Source organism: Trichomycterus rosablanca, chromosome 6 (assembly GCF_030014385.1).
Source record: "Trichomycterus rosablanca isolate fTriRos1 chromosome 6, fTriRos1.hap1, whole genome shotgun sequence".
Taxonomy (NCBI): domain Eukaryota; kingdom Metazoa; phylum Chordata; class Actinopteri; order Siluriformes; family Trichomycteridae; genus Trichomycterus; species Trichomycterus rosablanca.
The window spans coordinates 2605400-2612607 of record NC_085993.1 but is presented as its reverse complement, the minus strand read 5'-3'; positions in this window follow the sequence as shown (position 1 = coordinate 2612607).

Below are 7208 nucleotides of genomic sequence, written 5' to 3'. Positions count from 1 at the left end.
CGTAGGCCTTGTTTGCATGTTTTAAGTCCATCTGGCCCCAACCAAGAAAAGTTTGGACACCCCTGAGCTAGTTAATTGCAAGCCTGGCATTTTTGGGGATTAATGTGGACATTCTGTATAAATGATATAAATAAAGTGGAAGCTGTTAAAGCTGCAGAGGGTGGTGTGTGGGTGTGGGTGTGGGTGTGGGTGTGGGTGGGTGGGGTGGGGTGGTGCTTAATATTATTGTACATGGATTTGAAATGGATACCCCAACAACAAGCTCGTACTCGGATCACCATGTAGTTTTGGGCTTAGAGCATATTTAGAGGCTTCTTTGTGGGCAAACAATATAATAAAGAAGTAAGTTGAAATAAAGAAGTAGGGAAATAATTACATTTAAAAAGTAATATAATACATATTATCAAATATAAAAGCGATTTGTTTACATATCAGTGGAAAAATTGATGTAGCTGCCTCTGGAACGGCTTCAATCCTTGAAATCCTTGAGTCCTAAATGAAGTGTGGGGAAGTCTTGTACACATTTTGCAAAGTTTATTAATGGTTAACTTTGCTGATTTGTAAGTCCATGGAAGGCACTTTGATTCATCCTGGTTTTGATGGAGGATATAATCAGTGCACAATATGGCAACACGATCAGGAAAAGTATTTGCATCATATTTGTTGGCTGTAATGCGACTGTGTAAAAGCAATCGTTGGAACTAATGATTTCCACCACATGGCTGCAGGGGGTATTATGAATTCCTCACCGTACAGCAGCTGACACTTTAGTTCATGTGTTTATGTATTTATGTAGATTAATACTGAACACTTTATTAATGACTCAGTAACCTGTAAAAATCACAACGTGCATTATTTTGTTGAGAGGTTCTCCAAGTTCACTTTTACAGAGGTTTGGGTACTCTACCAAAGATAGATAGATTAGATAGATTAGATAGATAGATTAGATAGATAGATAGATAGATAGATAGATAGATAGATAGATAGATAGATAGATAGATAGATAGATAGATAGATAGATAGATAGACAGATAGACAGATAGACAGATAGATAAGATTAGATTAGATATATATACTTTATTTGTCATATATACATATACAGTACAATGAAATTCTTTTTCCGCATATCCCAGCTTGTTTTTTTTTGGAAGCTGGGGTCAGAGCGCAAGGTCAGCCATTGTACGGCGCCCCTGGAGCAGACAGGGTTAAGGGCCTTGCTCAAGGACCCAACAGTGGCTGCATAGCAGAGCCTGGATTTGAACCGCCAATCTTCCGGTTGATAGCCCAAAGCTACTATCCACTAGGCTACCACTGTCCCTCACTGTACCACTAGTGGGTGATTTTGACCTGAAAATGCATAAGATCCACTTTCTGACCAGAATGAAGCTGGATTTGACAACTAAGACAGTTAGCTGGATTGTCTGATAATTTGACCACTTTTGAATCACTGTGCTGCTAGATAATCCAACCACCACTTAAGTTATATTTTAGCAATAAATCTCCTGGTACTTCATCATGCCATGGAACATGTTTCTCTGGGCATTTGGAAGAAAAACACAAACATTACATACCACAGATCAGCCATCATACTTAACCATGTTGTGAAGTGTGGGGTTACGTAGTCTGCAAAAACTAGTGAGTGATTTTGACCTGAAAGTGGATGATAAGCGAGGATGGACTCCAAGGAAAGAGCAGCGATCACAAGTAGGCTTTTTTTCACCCATCTGCTAATTTTTCACCCATACCCACATCCATACCCAAGGGTTCTCGCTAGATTTTGGATCATGACCTCGGATTAATACACTTGGGCATTGCTGTTTGGTCAGCATTGGCTCATGTTTGCAGTTTCATTCTGATTTAAAGGCTGTTTAAAGGTTAGTTCAGTGTGTAGCACACCGACTGACCTAAATAGACAATGTATGTGTGGGTGTCTGTGTGATGCTAACCATCCAGACCCTGAGGTGCAGATTATTCTTTCTATACTGTATAGATCGACCACACAAAGACATTGCTAGTGATAATAATCAGCAATTATCAGCAAAGCAAATTTATTATAAGGTTGAATCTTTAAAAAAATACATGAATTTAAGGATCTTTTGCATCTCAAAGCAAGTAAGGACGTGTGATAATAATGTTATTATTATATTTATATATAATATAATATTTTACTTCATTTAAATTAACCGTAGTTTAATCCGTAGTGAATACAAGTGGTGATGCCAGATCTGTGTGTGTGGGTTTTCTTACACATTTTCAGTGTGTTGTTATGCTAGACATTACAGCTAGACATTTTACCAAGAATTATGAAGCTGATTGTATTCTAAATCTATTCTGAATATTTCACTCTCATCTACTTTAATGTAATACGTTGCTGAACACGTACTCCGATTCACTCCGTCTATTGAAACATGAAAGTAGGCAACTCTAAATAACCCCTGGTTGTGAGAGTAATTCAGTGTTTCTGTGTGATGTATAGGATGTTAAGTGTGTGCACTTGCCTTAAGACCCCCCGACATGAGGTCCTGACTAAGGTCCAAGGTTAAAAACTGCTGCATTTGATAATCTTGACGGTAATAACCTGGTATTTGGAGTTTCATATTCACAAACAAGTCTTTGTTGTGTATTTAAAAGCATATTTGGCCACTTTAAATAACTGGTGAATACAAGTGGTGATGCCAGATGTGTGTGTGTGTGTGGGGGGGGGGGGGTATTGTTACGCTAATCAGCTAGACATTTTACCAAGCTGCCTGTATTCTAAATCTATTCTGAATATTTCACTCTCATCTATTTAATGTAATTTGAAACATGAAAGTAGGCAACTCTAAATAACCCCTGGTTGTGAGGGTAAATCAGTGTTTCTGTGCGATGTATAGGATGTTAAGTGTGTGCACTTGCCTGAAGACCCCCCACATGAAGTCCTGACTAAGGTCCAAGGATAAAAACAGCTGCATTGGATGATCTTGCAGGTAATAACCTGATATTTGATCCTTTGTGTATTTAAGAGTATTTGGCCACTTTGAATAACTGGTGAATACAAGTGGTGTTGCCAGATCTGTGTGTGTGTGTGTGTGTGTGTGTGTGTGTTGGGTGGGTTTTCTTCCACATTGCGTATTCCGCTAATCAGCTAGACATTTTACCAAGAATTAAGAAGCTGCCTGTATTCTAAATCTATTCGGAATATTTCACTCTCATCTATTTTAATGGAACATGTTACTGAACACATACTCATATTCACCACACCTATCAAAACATGCAAGTAGGTGGATTGGCCACTCTGATTGTGTGTGTGTGGGTTTTCTTCCACATTGTGTATTGTTACGCTAATCAGCTAGATATTTTACCAAGAATTATGAAGCTGACTGTATTCTAAATCTATTCGAAATATTTCACTCTCATCTAATTGAGTGTAATACGTTGCTGAACACGTATTCTGATTCACCCCGCATATCAAAACATGCAAGTAGGTGGATTGGAAACTCTAAACGGCCTCTCTGTTAAGCGGGTGAATCATGGTTCGTGCACGATGCATAGACTATCTATCCAGCGTGTGCACTTGCGCTAGGCTTAGGCTCGGTATCCACCGCGCCCCTGGTCAGACCAACAGCAGTCTCGGGTGCAGCGCGTGCGTGCTTTTAGCCTCATCTAGCGGTGGACGCGGAGCTGAAGCCAGGAGAGCTCGCGCTGTGACTCGAGCACACGCGCGCGCACAGGTTCTTATCGCGGCGCGAGAGATTCCTGCAGGGTGAGTGATATTACTGCTGTTTATATCCACATGTGTGTGTGTGTGTGCATGAGATTATGGTGATATATGGTGTGTGTACGTGTGTGCATTGCAGTAACTGTGAGTGTGTGTGTGTGTGTTAGGTGAGCAGTGTGAGATGAGCGGTTTCAGTCATGGCCAGGACTCTGATTCGGAGGATCTGGCTGAGGAAACCCCTCTACGTGCAGGTAGGATGATCGCACCGTTCATATGAGATGAAGCACTGATCTGTTTATCATTTGCACCTGATCTGATCGTGCATTTCGGATTCACATCTCAGCATGTCGACTTTGAACTTTTTTTTGCACCGTTTAGCTGCTTTCTCTGTGCCCTGATGCACCTTCTATATTTAATACGCTTTTTCCATGCGGATTTTGACGAATTTTGACCGTATAAACGCATAAAACGATGATTCGAGTGCGTTTTGCGCCGGGATCACCCCTGAGATGTCACCCGACTGAGGTTGCTACGTCGCAAATGCACCCGTACTGAGAATGCGCATGCGCGGTTGCTCTAGCAACATCGCTGCCAGCTAATCTTATCCTTAGCCGGGTTTACACAGCTATAAAAGTCTGATTTCGTCTTTAAAATCGTTTTTTTGGTCGATTAGTTCATCAAATTCGGGGTTTAGTTTTGTCTAAGTACAAACTGGAATCACACACCATGTTGCCAAAAGTTTGTAGACACCTGACACCCATCTGACAAGTATTGATATGTTTGTTTATAGGGCTGGGCGGTATGACCGAATATTTGTATCACGGTATTTTTTCACGCCACGGTACGTCTGTGGCTTATTCTACTGTCATAAGTACATAGGTTTTGAGTACTATAAGCTTTGCTCGGCCCGTCAAATGACACAATAAACTGTATGATACGAATACGAATACGAATCCTTTATTGTCATTGCACATTGTACTTGTACACTTATACAACGAAATTGAAATACAACCCCCCCCCCCCCCTCTCGGTGCAAGGACAAACAACCACAGCAAACAATAGTACTAGTATATACAAATATAAATATAAAAAAAGCACTTAAACAAAACCGAAGCAGGAAAAGAAGCTATTGCACATGTCCAATAAATGTCCAATTAAATTTTTTAAATTATAAGTTGCACATGTCCCATTAAAGTGAATGAAATTGCAATTGCACAATACCCGTTGAATGACACATGATGTGTCACATGTTTGTGTTTAACAGAGCTATGGCCCTGTTGTAAAAACTGTCTCTCAGTCTATTAGTCCTTGTTTTGATTTGCCTGTACCGTCTACCCGAGGGCATCAGTTCAAACATCCGGTACCCTGGGTGTGTGCTGTCTTTTTTAATTTTGTGTGCCCTCCTGAGACAGCGGGTGCTGTAGAGCTCCTTTAGTGATGGGAGAGGGTGCCCAATGATTTTCTGGGCGGTGTTGATGACCCTCTGTATGGCCTTCTTGTGTGCTGTGGTGCAGCTGGAGAACCACACAGAGATGCAATAGGTCAGCACACTCTCCACGGAGCAGCGGTAGAAAGCAGTCAGCAGATCTTTCCTCAGGTTGAGCCTCCTGAGGATCCTCAGAAAGTGGAGGCGCTGCTGGGCCCTCTTCACTACCGCCGAGGTATTAGAACTCCATCTAGAGGATCCATGATGAAATCAGTATGCATGAAACAGGTGCAATAAATACAATTTTTATTGTTTACTTAATATTTAAGCATTATATAATGACCCTTAGCTCTCACTTTAACAAATAAAACCCCGTTTGTGAACTCCACTGTACACCTTGACCACAGGTCTGTTGTAGAAAACTGGACGACTTCAAACATCTCCGCTTCCAGTTCACTTATAACGCTGGTTTAGCGACTGACCTGAAGTTCTTACTCGACTGTCTGTAGTGGAATCGTGTCCTAGCATATGTGGATCGTCACTAGGGTTGCCAACTTTCAGAACTGGAATTAAGGAACACCCTGGGCTGGCGGGTTGGCGGAAGGCATAGGGTGGCGGTGGGATGGCGGTTGTTTACCTGAGCGGGAGCGGGGGGTAGGCGGGTAGGGTTGCACCTATAAAAAATATAACAGGTCTAACACCGTCATAGGAACATTATCAAAATGTTTTATTTAGGCTGTTTAACATTTATTATTTTCATTCTTTATAATGATAAATCAGAACCATATTTTAGGCAAAACAACATAAAGAACATGATGTAACATTTTTTCCTCAATAGTGCAAACAACATTTTAACATAATCCATCTTCACACTGACATGCAGCCCTGGTTCTGGACTGCGTTGCTTAAGGGGCAGTGAAAAAATCTGGGTGAGGACAATGCCCACCCCAGCACCCTCATATTGCCGGCCCTGATGTGTTACTTTAGTTTCGCCCTAAGCCGGATTCGAACCTAGGGCGGAAAAATATGCACGATGCGCTCTGCCCACAGCGCTACTCAAACAGAGGAATAATTTTTAGGTTGTTATACTGATATAACCTGCGCACACACGGCGTTACTAACACTAAAAGTTATCACTACTTATAATAATAACCAAATGCCTTAGCTCTCGCTCTAACTAATAAAACCATGTTTGCAAACTCCACTGTACACCTTGACCTCAGGTCTGTTGTAGAAAACTGGACGACTTTAAACATCTCCATTTCCATTTCGCTTATAACGTTGCTGTATTTTCACCCTGTAAGACAGACCTGGAATCCAGAGTTTTAATTATCGCTTTGAAAGCTTCTTTCTCGACTGTCTATAGAGGAATCGTGTCCTTAATTATGTGGATCGTTACTGCCTTCCTAATGTTGTTGTTTGTAAAGAGTATAGAGCAGGGGTGGGCAAACTTTTCGTCTCAAGGGCCACACTGGGTTTTAAAAATTGACAGACGGGCCGGGTGGGTGCGGGGGGATGGGTGGGGGATTTGGAACTAACATAAATTCACATTTAAACCTTTATTTTCGTGATTAAAGGATGAATTTTTGAATATAAATGAAACGACAGACTCCTTTTATGTGCACATTTACACATGCGTGAATGTGATTTTTTTAAATGCATTTTTTATTATTTTTATCTTTGTTTCTACTTGGTGTATCGCCATCTAAACAAAACCAATTCAGCCTTTAACCAAAGCAGCACTTTCAACATAAGTTAATGGTTTATGTGTAACATTTTAAACCAGTCAAGTGGTTTGATCATGCTGGGGTGATAGTAGGGTTGCCAACCGTCCCGTAAAATACAAAATCGTACCTTGTTTGGAAACTAAACGTGGTGTTTCATATTGAACTGATACTGGACGCGTTTTGTTCCGTATTTTTTATCAATGGGAGAGAAATGCAGCAGATTAGACTGAGACAGGGTGATATTTATGAAACAGAAGGAAACTGCTGCTACCGTGGGAATTAGTTTGGTTATTATTCTAAGTAGTGTTCACGTTTAGTCTCAGTAATGCCGTGTGTGCGCAGGTTATATCAGCATAAC